This window comes from Poecilia latipinna, unplaced genomic scaffold (genome assembly GCF_001443285.1).
Source record: "Poecilia latipinna isolate Pla-1442-1.1 unplaced genomic scaffold, P_latipinna-1.0 Scaffold1097, whole genome shotgun sequence".
In the NCBI taxonomy this organism is placed as follows: domain Eukaryota; kingdom Metazoa; phylum Chordata; class Actinopteri; order Cyprinodontiformes; family Poeciliidae; genus Poecilia; species Poecilia latipinna.
This window is the reverse complement of record NW_015113713.1, coordinates 110219-128294: the sequence shown is the minus strand read 5'-3', so window position 1 is coordinate 128294 and position 18076 is coordinate 110219. Positions and strand designations below refer to the sequence as shown.

Genomic DNA, 18076 nt, shown 5'->3' with positions numbered 1-18076 from the left:
CAATATATAGTTGGAAAAAAATGATATGACTGTTTTAGTTTTCCTTTCACACAGATTCTCAGCCATCCAAATTTTAAAGGTAGCCAAATATTTCTTTCTGTATCAGTGGCAAACATAACTGTTGGCTGTCTGACACGTCTTCCTTCCTGGTTCACCATTTCAGCAAAGATATTAAGAGAAGCTGTAAATACAATTGATTCAATCAAACATATCAAACATCTGCCACATACAACCTCTGGCACGTCTGTGGATCAAACTGGGCTAACAATACCCCTTTAGGTCTGAAAGATGTAAAAACTACAGTTACAATGGAAAACATTAAAGTTGAGCGTTGTTTAAAAGCATTACAGTTTGGACAAATAATAGTAGTACCGAAAAGCCACATCTTCTTCAGTGGAACAATCCCACCTAAACATATTCACAGTCACCAAATAAGCAGAGCTACATTATATTCCAGCAACAGGTCAGTAGTTAAAAAACATGTTATAACACCCTGTTTCTATATAATGACTCACTGAGTTACGAAAACAGCACTTTAAAGGGTGTGTTTTTCCAAAAACACGGGACATTATTTAGAACAGTGGGAAGCCGATATGAGGGCACGAAAGTCCCAGACCTTCAATGGAGTAAATTGAGTGTGTGCATGCTTTAGCACACTGAATGGTGCATGCACTCATCCAGGAAAATATTGTGGCTTCCTGTGCTATTGTGTCTAAATATGACTCAGTTGCACTTTCAGTTGTAGTGAACTAAAGGAACAAACTAGTTAGTCAAACCTATTTCAAGGACTATGGAGACAGTCTGAATCATATGTCCAGACACACACACACACACACACACACACACAAGTTCAAATCAGACAGATAAACAGTTCAGACGGACAGAGCCGGGTGGGCATCTGCTGCTCATTTTATTTATGTCATGGGTAATTTAATAAGGAAATTTCCCAAAAGTTTGCACTGAAAGATGAAAAAAGCCTTTTAGTGTTATAATAAGATTAGTAAAACTTTTTAATCTGCAATAAGGGAAATGGTACCAGGAACCACAACAGAGTTCAAGTAACCATTACTAAGGTTTTGGATTTGAATCAACCGTGACTGCTATGGTTTGTTTATGCCGAAGTTCAAAGACGAACCTCATTTCAGTGAATCATTCTACCACCCCTATGAAGTGATTCTGCCGATTAAGCTGATCAATACTTAATTTAAAAAATTACATTTGAGAATATACGAATATGAAATATTTCCCTAGAACCACAGAAGGTTGGACAATGGCTCATAATATTTCTAAAACACAAATCCAAAGACATTAATTCACTAGAAATGCATCCAGAAGGAGTGAAATAAGCTACGGTGGAACAACAACTTAAGTAAACCAAAGTATTAACTGACAAAAAGGAAAAATTATATATTCTACTGTTTCAACAATATGGGCTGAAGATTCACAGAGCTAAAAGCCACAAATGAACTATTGCTCCGAAGAGAAATCCAGTTGCCCAATCTGATAGAGATGCACCGATAAAGGCAATTAAGGCCAAAACTATTTGTTTTTATCTTGTTGTTTTACAGGTGTGACCTGACTAAAACTTAAGCAGTCATTTTTATAAACCTTGTTTAGATCAGAGATTAAAATACTTGTGACATAGTTAAGAGTTTTCAAAGCCATGAGAAAATATCAAAAGCTCATCATCAAGCATACATCAAAGTGTACATGCTTAACCTTAATACGTTTGGATCAACTAAAAAAATATACATGACACTTTGTTGATGCACGTATAGACAGAAAAGGAAGGGGTTTCCTTCAGCTTAGATGCATTTAAGGAAAAATAAATCAAGACTAAAGATTTTTTAGGATTTGGACTGAATCTGACTTGATTCTGAACACTAGCCGATTATTTGGTGCATCATACAAATTCATAATAATGCACAGGGGAAAAAACGCCACTCAATCTCCAGGTGTGAGATTGTGAATAGAAAAAAATGATGTGAGCTGTGGTCAGAACAACAATGGTCTGCTATTGTTCATCAATGTTGCACAATTACATACTAAAACTCAATCAAAAGTGAAATGATAAAGAAAAACTTTTCACCAGTATCACTTCTGTAAGATTTTCTGGTGAAGGCACAAGAAAATAAGGTTTTAAAAAAGGCCGATGGGAAAAGAAAGAATATTCTGATGGAGCCTCCAGCTTCAGTTTTGAAAGCGACACGTTGAGATGAAATGAAAATGCTGTTAAAAAGCAAAAATCCTTGAATGCGACTGCTGTGCTTGCAGGTGTTTAAACAATACATAGATCACAAGCAAATTCTTTTCATTATCAGAAAGCTAAAGTAGGTTCACCTGATTTCTGTAAATGCCAAATATAGACTCAGATTTCTGTCCTATAAATGATCTGGTCAGGTTCTAATGACACTAAAATCTTACATCAAGTATAGAAAAGGCACACACCATGAAACCCTGCTTGTCTTTACTCACTGAAAATAAAAAACAGACAATTGGAAAAATTTTATGGAAAATTAAGAACATTAAAACCCTTACATTAAATGTCATTTTTTTATATTTGTGTAGGACAGACAGAGAGACAGACTGTGAACCTATAAACAGCATTTCTGTGATATTACTAAGGTATTTACAAATTTAGAAGGAAAAAAAACTGCATAATGATTCACACAAGGTTAGACAAATAAACCATTTTAAAATGTGACTAAAAGTGCCACTATGTACCAGTTTTAAAACACTATTTGTTCAAATAGTTTAATAAAAAATTAAACACCATTATTTAAGCCATAAAGAAACTTTCTTTCATATAAATCAATCATGTTAAATCTAGTATTACAGACATAACAGATAAGCAATGGACATATAAAGCTTGTCTGAGTCACAGAAGACAAATGGATTATAAAGTTTATTTTTATGTCTTGTTTATCTTCTGAGGGACTTTGTAGATATGACCCGTTTATAGTAGCTAAAAAACATATTCCATAATCTCCATGCTGCAGTGATAGAGCTGGTTTTCTGCTAAGTAAGTCCAAGTCTGGAGATAAATTAAGCCCATCTGATTCTGAGTCTGAACAGGCTAAAGATTAATGTGTTCATAATGAAATCCGTGGTGCTAACAAGACCATGGTAACATTAAACTTTAAAGAGGAGTTATAATGTTTATCTCTTTAATTCAATTAGTTATAAATTGCGTTCTGATAAAAGTTCAACAAAACAATCACTGCAGGTTCTTGATTCAGTTCCCTGTCGTTTAAACGTATATTAAACACTGGTTTTGGACTTGTTACCAGTGTAGGAAACAGAGACACGTCCAGTGAAGTGCTTGTGAATATAGACGTTGTTCTGATGGTTTCCGATACCTGACAGGAGTCTTCTGAAGACCGGACCACCATGCTGAGCCGACATGGAAAGAGGCTTCTGATCTGCTGTGACCGAGCTGACGGGCTATAAGCTGATTAGCTATATCCTTCCTTCCTCTGTTGATTCTTTAAGAACTGCCAGACGCTGAGCTATGACTGGTGTACAGTAACAACAAGGCACTACACACTTTTGAGGTGCTGAAGACTTCTGAAACTAAATGAGACACACCAGGCAGACTCTGCTCCGCTCGCTTCCCGAACAAAATGTACTGACTACAGTGAAATGCTGTCATTCACATTCATTATGTGATACCGTTTGTCTACTTTAGATTATTGATAAGTTAAGTCAATTCAACCCAAAATGAAAAGGAAAAGCGACTCAGTCACAAATATGTTTTTTAAACGCATTAAATTTTCCCTGTGGTATTCCCCTTTCCTTGTCCTTTTCACACCAGAGAGCGAACAAACCTTTTTCCAACAGAAAAGTCAGACATTATCAGTAGTAATGGAGCAGTGAGGTTTTAACACTGGACATCTGCACGTATCAAAATTAAAGTTTTAAGAATAAGCTAATGTCACATATAACTCGACCTGAATTAATTTGCTATTTGGCAATTTGGCCCAAAAAGCAGAGAGCCCAGATCCGCATTTTGAATAAATTCTTGTTGTATTTATTCTTCTGTCTCCCTCTTTACTGCTGCTTCTTTTTTTGCTGCAGTGCTCTGTGATTGGTTGAACACATGTGTCAAGCACTGTCAGGATAAGGAGTCTTATTGGCTGGTAATTCAACCCTACTCCACTCTTCACCAACCACACTCTCCCCAGGCCTGGGCGTAAATGAGCAGGCAGACAGATGAGTGGCTCAGGTGGGGTCTCGCTACTAAAGAGACGGGAAGAAGCACTTTTCGCCACTCCAGGTAACACAGCACCAGCATGGGGACAGAATAGCAACAACAGGCACAGATGAATCTGCTGGGATCAGTGGTTTAAGAAAAACCCTTTTAATGCATTCACTTTTTATTGCAGAAGCATAAACTCCCACTGAAAAATCTAATTTTTATTTAGAGATTTTAGCACGGAATCGCTGCTGCAACAACTGTCACCCCAAACAAATCTCTTGAACCAAATTAAGCAAATATTCTTTAACATATCACTGTTGGTTTTTCCTGGAAATAGAAAAAATTCAAATAAGGAAACCATTTATTTTGCAGTCTAGGTTTAGCAGCATGCACGGCGAGTACCTTGGTTACGAAGGGGAAAAAAAAAATAATCACTTTTTGTGAGAGAACTGCAGCAAAAAGCAATGTCTTGGAGTCACCGAGTCTCCATAACAACCACACAATGCCATCTTCATGCCAACTGGTTGTTTAGGAGGTGTGCCAGCAAAAAAAGAAGCTTTTCTCGTCCTACCAACAAAAACAACTCTCCAGGTAGAGCATTTTCTGTAACAAACACTCCAGGTGGGCTTGACACGAAACAAACAATGACTATGTTAGAAAACACCTCATGCTAACTGAGAAATATACTGGAGGATCTATAGTGCTGTGGGCCTCTTTTTCTGTAATCGTGAACTCAGCAGTGCTAGAGCATTTTCTACAAAACTCAGATGGACTTTTAACAGTAAACTGATTCCGGTCAATGTTGGATCCTTCAGCAAAAAAATTATAATCCAACACATACAGCCAAATTGAGCAGAAATGTTTCACCAGAGACAGAATAAATCAACTACCATTGACCTGAAGGATGGAGGATTTTTGGCTTAAAATTGTATCATGTTGTGGCATTTATTCCAAAAATGATAAAAGTGATGATATTTTTTTTTTTTTTAACATTAGGCTCTGCATAACGTTCTATAATACTGACATATAAAGTCATTTATAATATTAAGCAGCACACAATAATTGCATTTGAATTTAATATTTACTGATGCTCTCATAGATGAAACCGGATAGATCCGTCCCTTATCATCATCATTATGAATCACAATGCTTGCCGCACCATTTTATTCCGTGACAACACTAAACAATTCAATATTTGCCCTTGGATAATGGACATCGGAGTACCCAGCCAGAGATGCTAAGGGATGCATCCTGAGGGACGAGCTGAACAGAAGAGAGCATAAGAACGAAGCCAGAACTCTGAACAATACGGGTCGGACAGCTTCGCTGCTCGTGGGCCGGGTTTCTCTCAGGTTTTAGATGTGCCCCTGCTAAAACACCTGATTTAAACGTTTGAGTCATATCCTCCGCCTGTCACCAAGTTCTGCAAGACGCTGTCCTTTGAGGACTGGAGCTGCCCACACATGCTCTAGAGAGAATGTGCGAAGATAGGTGGTGAAAGATCTGTGTCTCTGTGTGCTTCCACCTTGTTAAACGTCATAGGAGGAGATTCAGGGCCGTCTGGTTTTCAGTAGGATCTTATTTCATTGGAATTATTTAGAGCGCTTCTCAAAAACAAGCAACGTAATTCTATCAATCAAGGTCACTGCTTTTAAACTGTTTTATAATTTGTTTTAGACTCGTGTATATGGTTACAATAGTTTTACTTTTGTGTGACCAGGTTGTAATGTGTTGCAGATTTCTGCCCACGTTCCTCTTGCAAATGAAATCTGTATCTCATTGGAGTTTTACATGGTCAAATAAAGGAAAGAAAGGAGGTTGTAGAACGTATCAACAGCAGCGGTACCAATAACGCTGCCAATGGCGATTTTTTTCAACATGTTTTTCCCCTGTCAATACATATTCAAAGCCTGGATTTCTCAAAAATTGGCAATTTAAGAATGTTTCTGCAATAACATACAACATTAAAGCTTTTTATACGTCTTTAGAGGGGTGCCAGTGTATTTTTCTACATCTGTATATACCTTTTCTTTACATGTATTTATTCTGGAAAATGCAACTGAGTAGTGGTGAGCATTTATTGTATAATTTATAAATTATCGTGATAAAGTTCTGATTGTGATATTTATTGTTGCCACAATAAATTCCAATGAATAATGTTTAAAACCCGCTATATTTCTACATTGTCTGAATTGTTAGTTTTACTGTTTTTTTCACAGTTTGTTCAATAAGAGCATCAATACATATGAATGCATTTAAAAATATGATTAAATGCAGCTACTGTGTGCAGTTTGTGATACAAATGACACGTCTTAACGTTACTGTTGTCCTAAAGAGGCAATTTACAAATGGAAATGTTTTTCAAGAGCAGTTATTGTGTTTGTGGTGCAATGATTGCCATGTCATGCCCAAAAAACGAATTAATAGTTCTTATCGTCACTTTTATCGTTATACCAATAGTACCACAAAATATCAAGATAAAACTTTAAGTCCATATCGCCCACATTTAGAAGTAATTGTTTAAAGAAAGATTTCCACAAGTTTATAATCATTAGCATAATCAGTGCCGATTGCTTTTCTGAAATCTAAGTCAAAACCACCAAACAGTAAAGTGCTAAAGGTCACTTTAGGATAGCTCATCAAAGCTTAAAAAGGTTTGCAAATCCGGCTGACATCACACACACACACGCACGTACGCACACAAAAAATGCAACAAAACTGGGTCACGTCACTGCTTTGCGTCACTTGGTGTGTGCAACACCAATCTAAATAGCTGCATGAGCATGCAGGATAAATCCACAGACACACACATATTAGCATAAAGTAGTAGTGAGATGCAACAGCGTTCAGTGTCTCTCAGACACGGCACACCAAAAAAATCAGCAGATAGCGATGAGAAAAAGTGAGTTTTCCAACAGCGATTCTGCCAATACTGTAGTCTAACACACAGCAGTAGGTGTGATTTTCACCTGCAGGCCAGACAGAAAAATAAAGCTCTGTGAAGATTCAACTTACCAGTGGGACTTGGTTGGCGCTCGCCGTCCACTGCGAGAGCTCTTTCAGCCACCTAAACAAAACGAAAAACAACGACTGAAACAGATGTATTTGTCCAAACAGTAAAATACAGTCGAACACTGATGCTGTGATCCACTGACTCTTTGTGCTTTTGCCCGGGTGCTCCACATACACCAGTGATAATGTGAAGTCTAATATTCAGATCAGAGCAAGAGTGGCTGTTTCGCAGATTGAGGTCAGGATTTGGTACAGAGTGTTATGTAACCCGATATATGGGCCAGAATAATAGTATTACATATGAGACAGCAGTTCAAATGGAAGTCATGGTAGAGAAAGGCAAGCGGAGACAGACTGCGAGAGCAACTATATTTTTAGGCCATGGCTCAGACAGACATGCCCCAGAGAGCTTTTTATATTAAAACTATTTTAATTGCTCTACTTTGCTATTATTGTGTGCTCTCCGCTTTTCCCCCTTACATTCCGTGTTTCACTTTCTGATTATTCCTCGATTTTAACATATCCGCAATATAATGCCCTCACTTTTGCACTTATATTTAAAGATCTCATTCAGGTCTTGTCAATCTGTCATTACTACGTCTGCTTTTTGTTCTCCTCTATTGCTTGAGAAGGGTGGGATATCCGCATTGGTTGCTATGGCACCAGACAGCTCCTCGTTTTCTCAGCAAACTGCTATCTGTGATTGTGTGTTTCAGTGTGCAAGACTCTGGACTTGTGTGTGCGCGCGTGTGTGTGTGTGCTACCACCTGTCCACATGTGGGCACAGGCACTGCATACATGCATGCATACAGTTTACTGAGAGTTGTTGCAGCAAAATGACAACTAGTGTCTAAACATGTATGCTTAGCAATATGCCCAGCTCTTTACTAACCTGCTGGATGTCTCATCTGGTGAACATCTGTTTCAAGTAGCAGTGTATATTTCAGTGTCTCAGTTGGTGAGTGCGTGTGTGTGCACAAGGCTTCCCTACATTCGGAGGGAATTTAATGATTGGCACAAAAGAATAAACCTGTCATAGAATATGTCAGGTACTAAATGAGTAATGATCAGAACATGCAGGATAATTGTTAAAATAATAGATGTAATGTATTTTTATGCGTCTGCTTCATGTTATTCATGGCTTGGAACTTGTCATAGTTTGCGATGGGCGAGTGGAAGTGTTACCCTTTAGATAGGTCATTAGCGCATCACCGGGCCAACACAGAGATATAGAAGACAAACAGTGAACAAACACAAACATCTCTGACCAATTTACTCTACAGTCAACTGCAAACCTAAAGTTACTGGAGAAAACACACCCACACAGAGGGAGAACAACACACACTAGGGCCTGCAAATTAACGATTAGAACAGGAAATCTCCTTTCTGTGAGGTGACAATGAACACAATACTGACATCCTTATTATTGGTCATAACATCCACTTTCCATATTCACTTATTCAGCAGTTCATAGGCGAGACTTGGGGAACACTCTGGACGTCACTGTGTGTCATGAAGATGCACAGTAACGTTTTATCCTTTTAAAAATTGAAATAATTTATCTTTATGTTTCTAGGACAGTGCTTTTGCTTTATGGCAAATAGACATTGAGTTTGAGTCTGAAGTTTGATAACAGCAGCAAACAGCAGATACCGAGCTCTCAGCCCAAATCCAGACTTTTTTCCTGATAAAGAGAGGAATCGTATTAAGAGGAAATTCAATCTTACTGTTTCATTAAGTAATCCAGATGGCCTTGAGGTTACCTTACCTAAAATTAAATAATAGAGATTGACCAGCGTTAGACAAAAGCAACTTCATTTATAAGAGTAGTACATACAGGAAATTGCAAAACATGTAGATCAAGAGAACTAAGGTTTTGCAGCAAAGGGCAGAGAAAAAGTATAACGCACTGAGATTGAATGATTTTCAATTTATTTTGTGTTTTCTTATCTCATTTTTAGTCTTTTTTGCGATAATTTTATATTTCCTCTTTGATCACTTTGTTTTTTTAATTATTATTTTTATAGAAATTCTTTGCCCTTTCCCTGGACTCCACGATTTTCCCCCATTTTGTGCACCAGCAGATGGCAGTGTCTCCATGGTGCTAACTTTTCCAAACAAAATGCAGTCAGTGGTTTTTAAAAGAAGTGCACATATCTAACTAATGAGAAAGGGTATTAGGAGCTTTTTAGTTTTTATGAAAGCAAGCTTTTTTCTCCTCCTCTTAAGGTTTTTTTTATTATTTTAAATCCTTGAGTAAATACACATTGAAATAGCAAAGACAGTTAATAGACGAAGAACAGAGACTTTTCCTGCATTATCTAGGATAATCAGGACATAATTAGAGCGAAGAAATATCAAAATGGATTTCAGGGAGGACTGAATATTTACAAAGAACAGTAAACCTACTTGCAGAAAAATATCTCAAATAAAGTAGCCCGAAACCGAAGGAACTCTGTGAACTTGCTGTTCTGACAGCTGAGTAAAGGTGGAGTAAAAAAAAGTGAGGAGCCGTCGTCAGTGAGGAAGTGCATGTGTGTGTCTCTGTTCATGCATGTGTGTGTCGAGGCTTTAGTGTTAAGTGAGTGGGGTGTGTTTTTTCCACTGTGTGAGGCCTCGGGCTGGGGTAGGGTGAGGCGGAGCTCTGGGGAGGCGCAGCATGGGGCGGGCTGCTTCAGCTGAACTCGGTGCACTGTATCTGCGCTCAGGGCGGGAGGTCACAGAGTCCAGCATTCCTCCAGAGCGCTTTCTGTTTACATGACTGCTGCTGGGCCTGGGGGAGGTGGCAGCTCTGCATATCTACACCGTCAGATAAAACCATACCTCGCATTTATGCTCATCACTTAACAAGGATTGTCATCTTTTATTTGTAGTCTTGGAAGCGTCCAGAACACAAATATCAGTTCACTACGACTGCCTGGATGTGGATTCGAACGCAAACAGTAGCAGCAGTTTATCGGAGGAACATCATCGCAGTAATACGACTTTACTTCCTGCGGTATCATCAGAACCTGATAACGTGTATTACAATACGACACGGCACTCTGACACAGTGTAGGAATCATTTCAATATGACAAACCAAACTTAAGTTATAGTTTCACAAAAATTTACAACTTTACTTGTGAGGATTGTTTTTGAACATTAAAAATACAAAGAGAAATGTTATTGTAATAACCGTTTTGAAAAAATATTTGTACCCCTTTAACTTTTGCACATTTTCTCATTTTACATTTTTTCTTATAATTTCAAGTAATAGACCAACACAATGCAGTACAATGTAATAGTAATCTGTAAAAAATCATCTGAAAAGTGTAGTATATGTTTGCAATGCATAAGTATTTATTCTAATACGTATAAATAAAGTAAAATTCTAATTTGTAAATAGTCCTCCTGTGTGTAACTGAATCAACTAAAATCAATATTTCTAGCATTGAAAATTACACAGAGCACAATTCATTCAGCTGAAGCGGAAAGAAAATGACAAATGTAAATATACCACAACATCCGTCTGTCCCCCAAAACTGGCATTAATCAGAAAATCACCTCAACTAATGGAAACTGTCAAAACTTTCCTTTACATGACAATAATCCGATGATGGGATTACAACCTCTTAGGACCAAATTTAGTTGAAACCCATAGTTTTCAACAGCTGAAAACATATGTTCAACTAATTTTATCGAGAGAGAGAGGGAGAGAGAGAGCCGTGTTTATTACCAAAGATCTACAGTTTTATACATTTTTATGCCTTGAACAAAATGATTAAAATCAGTCATAAGGTCAGGAGTGTGAAGAAGATTCACTCTGGATAAAATTTATTTACAGATCTGTCAGGAGAAAGAAATATGTCTGATGGGAAAATAATTTTTAGGCTGTTTTCATACGTCAAAAAGCAAATGTTTGCACCACAATCCTCTGATCTTAAGAGACTGATATAATCCTAAAACAAATGGATCAATTTAACTGAGGAAGTAGATTAATGGTTTATGCACCAATGGTGTAACATTGCTGATGGGCTTCCTTTTCTAATCTGTGCCCTGAACACATCCCATCCCACACTGCAAGTCTGGGATGGGATAACAGTCATGTCGGAAGTGCTTGCTGACCTGCTGTTGGTCTCGTGTCGTTACTGACCTTGACCTCTAAACCAGGGAAAATATTGGTTAGTTTAACAAATTTGGCTGCATCTTGCACTAAATTTCTTTTCTTTTTCTCTTTAAGTTTGTCAGCCACACCCATCTCATTCTCTTTTCCTTTTGGCATGTTGTCAACATGCCGTTGACACAGCAGTGGCTAATGGGGATACAAACAGACTGAATGAACCCGCCCATTTTTTAGTCCTTTCTTTCCCTTTTCAAATTGGGAGGCGTCACTTGTTTTCAATTTGACTGAGAAAGAACTACTGGGAAAAGAAAGAGGCAAAACTGGACATACCCAAAGTCCTGAAGTTTATTTTTAAGGACATCCTTTTCCTTCCATTTCATAATTGATGCACTACAATCGCAAAAAATGGTGGAAGTTTGAGAACATGGAAAGGATTTTGTTACCTACACCATATGTAGGTTATTTCCTTAATCTAAAACTGGTGATATTATACTGAGCTTAATTTTTATTTTGTGAATATTTTGTGGTATTGATTGTCTGAAATCACAAAGCTTGTTAAGGTATTTATGGTGGGAATATTTGGGCCGAGTTCAACTAGTCGGTGCTGAATGTTGACTGTAGCTCTTCTGTGCTGATGCTTTCACATCCTAGACCCTAGAAGCCAGCTGGTCAGCTCCGGGGGAGCACAACAGAGATGGGGAGTGACATCCAAGCCCTCGAGAGACAGTGCTCTGACTGTACTGTGGACCGGGGAGGGAGGGCATGGCTGTCAAAGGCTCCATTGTTTGATAGGCCAGCATGGTTTCACGTGCAGCACATGATTCCCACTGTGGGTCTGAACTAAAGCCCAGTCTGAACTAAACTGTCCAGGAGGATGTGGTTGAGGCCTCCTCAAGCAGGTTAAAGTGTAACTGTGTCCGTGTTTTCTCAGGGAAAGTATGTTTATCTAGAGGACCGACATGGAGGCCCTTTTGTTTAACCAAGTAGCAAGGCTCGACCTTAAAGTAAAGCTCTGTGAAACACACGAACAGGTCGTCCCTTCTGTGTTGCATTCGCTGCTCTTTAGGAAAAATCTGTGCATGTTTACATGTACATAGAAAGACCGAAGGTCATGAAGCGAAAAAGATGCATGTAAAAAAAGTAACTTGGAGATGCAAAGAGAAATAAAAGAACTATAGACAATTCATAAACAAGGCATAGATTTCCAGAGAATAAAACAGGGGAAACCAAATAAATCATAACATGAACATAAATCCAAACTAACTGGAAAGGTTTATTAAATTATGTTTTTTAGCATAAATCAGATATATCAACCTTCAAAAAATTTAGGAGACGTAAAGGACACCAAAAAGTTGCATTCAAAATCATTTGCAAAAGTTCATCATTTAATCTCAACTTTAATATTCCAGCATACTATTTATTATAAGTCAGCTCTTAAAAGATGACGGTGCATACAACCACAATTCCAATGAAGTTGTAAAACACCAATAAAAACAATGACAATTTTCAAATCCTGTATAAAGTCAATATATTTAATGTTCGAATGGAAAGCTTTATTAGTTTGCAAATATTTACTCAGTTTTAAATTGATGCCTGCAACACGTTCCAAAAAAGTTTCAGTCGGGGCAAGAACCGACATTTCACAGGTGAACAGGTGAGCTGGAAAAAAGGTAAGTGGCATGAATGGGTATACTGGGAGGATCCCTCCATCGTTCACAAGCAAAACTAGACAAATATACCCCATCAAAATGATGTCATTTCATGGTAACTCATTTACAGTTCTCCTCTGATCTTGATATGCACAAACACCTGCCAGATAAGCGTGCAACAGGTGAAATAAGGTAAAGCATGATTCTAAAGAAGTTGTTTCCCAACACAAACTATCCTTCATATTGATGCCACAATTTATAGTCCGTTTAGTAACATGCCAGAGTTCCCTCTGTATAAGCAGAGTGCCTATTGTTGTCTGTTTCTGCCTCAGTTTTCTCTTGTTTACAAGACAACAAGTTGGCCATTTAAAAAGTTATTTTGAGCAAACTAAAGGAGTGCTATGTGTTACCGTTATTAATCTAAAGCCGTCAATAAGAACATTAGGAGCCCAAAGCATCAGGTTTGGCATCAGGAGGCTACAGATTAGCTGGGTGTGCCAACAGCTCATCTAATTAGTCAGCCAATAGCTTGTTAGAATCAAAGGGTGATTTTACAAAGAGCAGAACATCAAAAAGAGAAAATATCAGTGCAATAAACACCTTGACATAAACACTTCTGGTTAATTTAAATGTTTCTTTGGTGAACCACTTCGAGTATTTATGACTAAATATTGCAGCTTATAATCTAAATACTATTTAAACTGGTGAATTTATCATAAAGTGCCAACTCGGCTCTATGAATCTTTCCCTTTATGGCTCAGAAATGTAACAGCAGTGAGTTAACTTCTAACCCCCACATCTTAAAAGAATCACACCTAGAAAAGAAAGCACTACATGAAAGTGCTTTATTTATGAAAGAGGCCCAAAGACACGCAAGTTAAACAGCTATGTGCATTCACACTCGCTCCTTTATTCAAGTTGGAATGAAGAGCTCACATGCAGGATTGTGGGTTAGTATTCAGATACGTTGACATAAATCTAGCAACACCAACGCAGGTAAAAGCAGGCATTGCTGTCCAGCCATAACATTTACAAACGCTGAGTGATGTTGGTAATTTTCACGACATTACATTATTTTTTCAAAGCTATGCTGGTGTCAAACGGCTCCATACAGCCAAGACCAACTTCACACAGACTGCATTTCAGATAAAACAAACTCTAGAAAACATTCAATCATGACAAAACTAGAGTTTTAGTAGTTTGTCTAAATCTTAAGAGAGAGCGAGAGAATCCCCACAAGACAAATGTGAACACTTGCATTGGACATTCATGTTTTATTGATCAAAATCTGTTTGCATCACGTTATAAATGTCACAAAGAATGACATTGCTAGAGTTTAAAGTTTTCCCTCTCAGATTAGGGACTTTAATGTAAACTCTTGATCAAAGTCTTAACACCAGGAAAGCTGCAAAACTATTACAAATGTAGTTAAGTCATGGTAAGAAAACACAATCCTACGTTCACTGAAACTTTCACCTGAACCTTTTACTGTGATCAGATGAGATTAAATACTGAGCTTTTCATACTGAATAGAGAACTTCATATTCACTGATAAGATTGGTGGGAGATCTGTGGGCTTTTTCTCTCATAAGAGGTCACAAGGTCCTTGCAAAGAATGCCTGGTAACATGAACTCTATGAAAACGGGGCCCACAAACAGAATTAGCTTCTGGGCTGGGACCCCCTGTGCAAACTCACAATGCAGCAAAACATTTAATCATATGAACTGTCACAGGATCAAACAGGATTAAATATTTTCTTTTGGAAAATGAAAACTATGTCATTGTTTCATTTACTATTCACTATTACATTCATTTAACAGAAGTGCTGGTTGATGCGTTTTGATTTTGATTGGCTGCGAGTTCTTGTTTTTTTTGGGGGGGTTTGCAGGAATGTCCTCAACAGGGCGGCTCTTTTTCATGTAAAAATGCATCCATTCATGCTTGTTATGCTTACATGAGGAGTTTATGATAAAAAAAATTTGTAATTAAAAAGTTTATTAGAATCTATTTTCTTTATTTTTTTCCCTCATCTTCCCTAAAACTTTAAGAGGGCCACAATCCCCACTTTGAAAAACACTGATTTAAAATACTAAATTTAGGAGACTAAATAAAAATCTGGTGATCTAGACAATGGAAACAAACTCATGGCTCTACCAAGATGCTGAGAATAGGGTATTTTATTTTATTTTTTTTGAGCAAGTTAATAATCCAAAACCTGTGGCCAAATTGACAAAGTGAGTTAAAGAGGAGCATGCATGTGACAAGACGTGTGATTCTGGATAATTAATAATGACTAAGCTGAGAGGAAATATCAAGTCAGCAAGTAAGTGAATAAAGCTATTCAGCCCATGCTGGTTATGCTTCCAAATATTGACTTGAAGTGAAAAGTCGTAGCAAGAGCAATGTTCAAAATGTTATATTGCTGACAAAGATGTTGTAGATATACCTAACTTGGCACTTCTTTCTTTGCAGAGGTGGGGTGGTTGTTTGCAACGCATGCAATTTCCTGTAAGCTTCATAGTGTAGCTTCATGTCACGGCTAAATGTCAGCGATTGGGTAAAATCAGATCCAATTGTTTAAAGTGGTTCATTTACATACACCTTGTTAAGTTGTGAACACAGACATCGGGCCAAATGTGCACACGAAGAGGAGAAGAGTCAGAGTAGCAGGTGCCAGACGATGTTTTGGGCGTTTTCTGGCACCTGTTGCGTGAACAAACAAGATATTGTTTGTTCACACAGATATATGAACTCACATCAGTCTGACTGCGTGTTCAGATTGTTGGCACAAGTATAACGTCACAACACACCTCACCAAGTGTGACGCAGACGACCTTGTAGGCTGATGATTCTGTGTCAGATAGCTAATGATTTTCAGATGGCTCGGGCCTTAAATTTTCTACATTCCCTTCACATCCATGCTAGCCAAGCCTAGCTTACTTATCTCTCTGTCTCACTACAGCACACATGAACACAGCCAATCAGAGGAGGGTCCAGCTCTTCACTTTTTCTGATTAGTGAAGATCTCAATATGGGCCTAATGTACGTCTATCATCAAACCACAAGAGAGATGTCTAGATGTCTAGTGTTTTTTTTTTTTTTTTTTACTAGAATGTTCTCTCTTTCCTTTACACCTCAACTGGTCAAACACTATGTTTTTAACTTTTTTCCTCTCCTCACTATTTTAATTCAAGCTTCCCCCCCCCCCATCTGTGTCGTGTTGTAAATTATACAATCAATTGGTGGCAAAGAGCCTTTGAAACGTTGCAGAGTTCTGCTTTTCTATCATGCTAATCCTTCTGGCTAAAGTCCTAGTGTAAATATATGAACAGAGATGCTCAACTTGAACTGCTTTCATTACTCTGGACTCAAACCACAACTCTGTCATGCGTGCTACCTGAGCAGAAACAGGAAAGCAACATCTGGATATGTTCTGAGGGCTGTAATTCTAGAAGCTCTCCAATGCTCTTAATCCCCTCACAGTATGTTGTTTATTTTGGGTCTGTTCTCTGGTCAAGAGCCAGATTTCTTAGAAGCAGCCAGGAGGTTAACAGCAAAGACACAGTGAGATTCCACAAACAGGAAGTTTGTACATTAGGCACAGTCTTTTTCCTTTTAAAATGAAATGAGCATAGGTAAATTGATCAAGATAACGTATGCAATCTTTAGAAAAAGAGCCGACTTTATTTTTCTCCTGCTTTGTATGTATGACAGGAAACTAATGTGTGTGCAGTATAATATCAACAGCTGCTGACTGCATACCAAGAAGTATACTTGTATTAGAAGCTTTTATCTCAAGTAGACAACATTGTAGGCCAGCATTTGCCTTTTTTTTTTTTTTTTTTATTTAAATACCAGCACCCACCTTGTCTGAGCTTTCTTCGACCTATAAACCAGGCCGCACATCTGTAAAAATGGGGAACAGGTGACAATAAAGCTTCTTGTCAATCAAACAGGTTCAGGCGAACCCCAGAGGATGGCCAGAGAACAACCAGGCTCCATGAGCTCATGGAGTATTCAAAGCCTCCACGGTAAATCTGGACTCATGAGAAATGTCTCTCTAATAGTTCTTTAGAGGGCCAGAAGGAGAAAGATGATAATGCTTTTTCCAGCTCAATTCTACCCAGTAATAATAGCTATTGAGTAAAGATTTCAATGAACTCCGATCCAGAACCGTACGGCATTCTAGGAGATGTCAGCAGCAGAAACGCTTTAGCTGCTCAACCTCTCACAGTCGGCTAAGCAAGGTTGATGGGATCAAGTAACTCACTCTAGGAACAACCTGCTAACAAGCGCAGTAGCAGTTTCATATTGCCCCCCTCATATTCAGACATACTTCGCTCTTCAGAGAACCCTGCGTACTACAGGCGGTCTCGATGTGGATGTCCACCAGACTCGTCCCAAAAGAGGTAAACTTTTATGCATGTGTATTTGATGATGTACTCACTTGCAGAGTGCAACACCAAGCTCACAATGTTGGGAATCAGTACAACCAGCTGCAAGGAGTGACTGCTACTCCATGTGCAGCACTGACAGCTGTACGATAGCTGGCCTGGGGGAGAAGAAACAGAGGTAGGCCATCTCATTCATCAAACTTCCAGGTATCCATTCGGATTGTGGAAAATGAAGAAATTTGTCACAAGAAATGAAGGCAATTGGTACGCTCCACTGTGAAATGTCAAGCATCCACAGAATACCCACAATACACCTGGCCACCGTGCCCCAGAACTCAGTAAAGACAAACAAGAATAGTACAGAGAAACCCAGTGCAACAGCTTAAGAGGAAATTGTGGATAAATAACAAAAGGTCACGACACCAGTTTGGCAGTATTTTGGATATTTAAAACAAAAAACTAATCAATAATTATATGTTGACTGATATGTATCAGGATGTGTTTTTCAGCCATATCATCCAACTCTATTTTTTACCTCATACATAGATGTTGTTTATATCAAGAAACCACCAAAAAAAACTCTGCAAGTAGCTATAAAAAGATGCTACAAAAAACCCTCAAGGTGAAAAAAATAACGTGAGAAAAAAAAAAAAAAAAAAAGCCCCAAAATAGTTGAAAAAAAGGACAAAAAAGGCTTTCCTATTTTTAAAATGTAAAAA

At 38.1% G+C, this 18076-nt stretch overlaps 1 protein-coding gene across 4 annotated transcripts in view; it reads right to left on the bottom strand.

Moving 5' to 3' along the window:
• The window catches only part of LOC106959571 (sorting nexin-19-like), a 103794-nt gene that overhangs the window by 71360 nt on the left and 14358 nt on the right, over window positions 1-18076 (bottom strand). For all 4 annotated transcript variants that reach the window (XM_015052230.1, XM_015052235.1, XM_015052229.1 and 1 more), the window contains exon 2: window positions 7214-7265. The gene's annotated coding sequence lies outside the window, so the exon portion shown is untranslated. The remainder of the gene's footprint in view (window positions 1-7213; window positions 7266-18076) is intronic.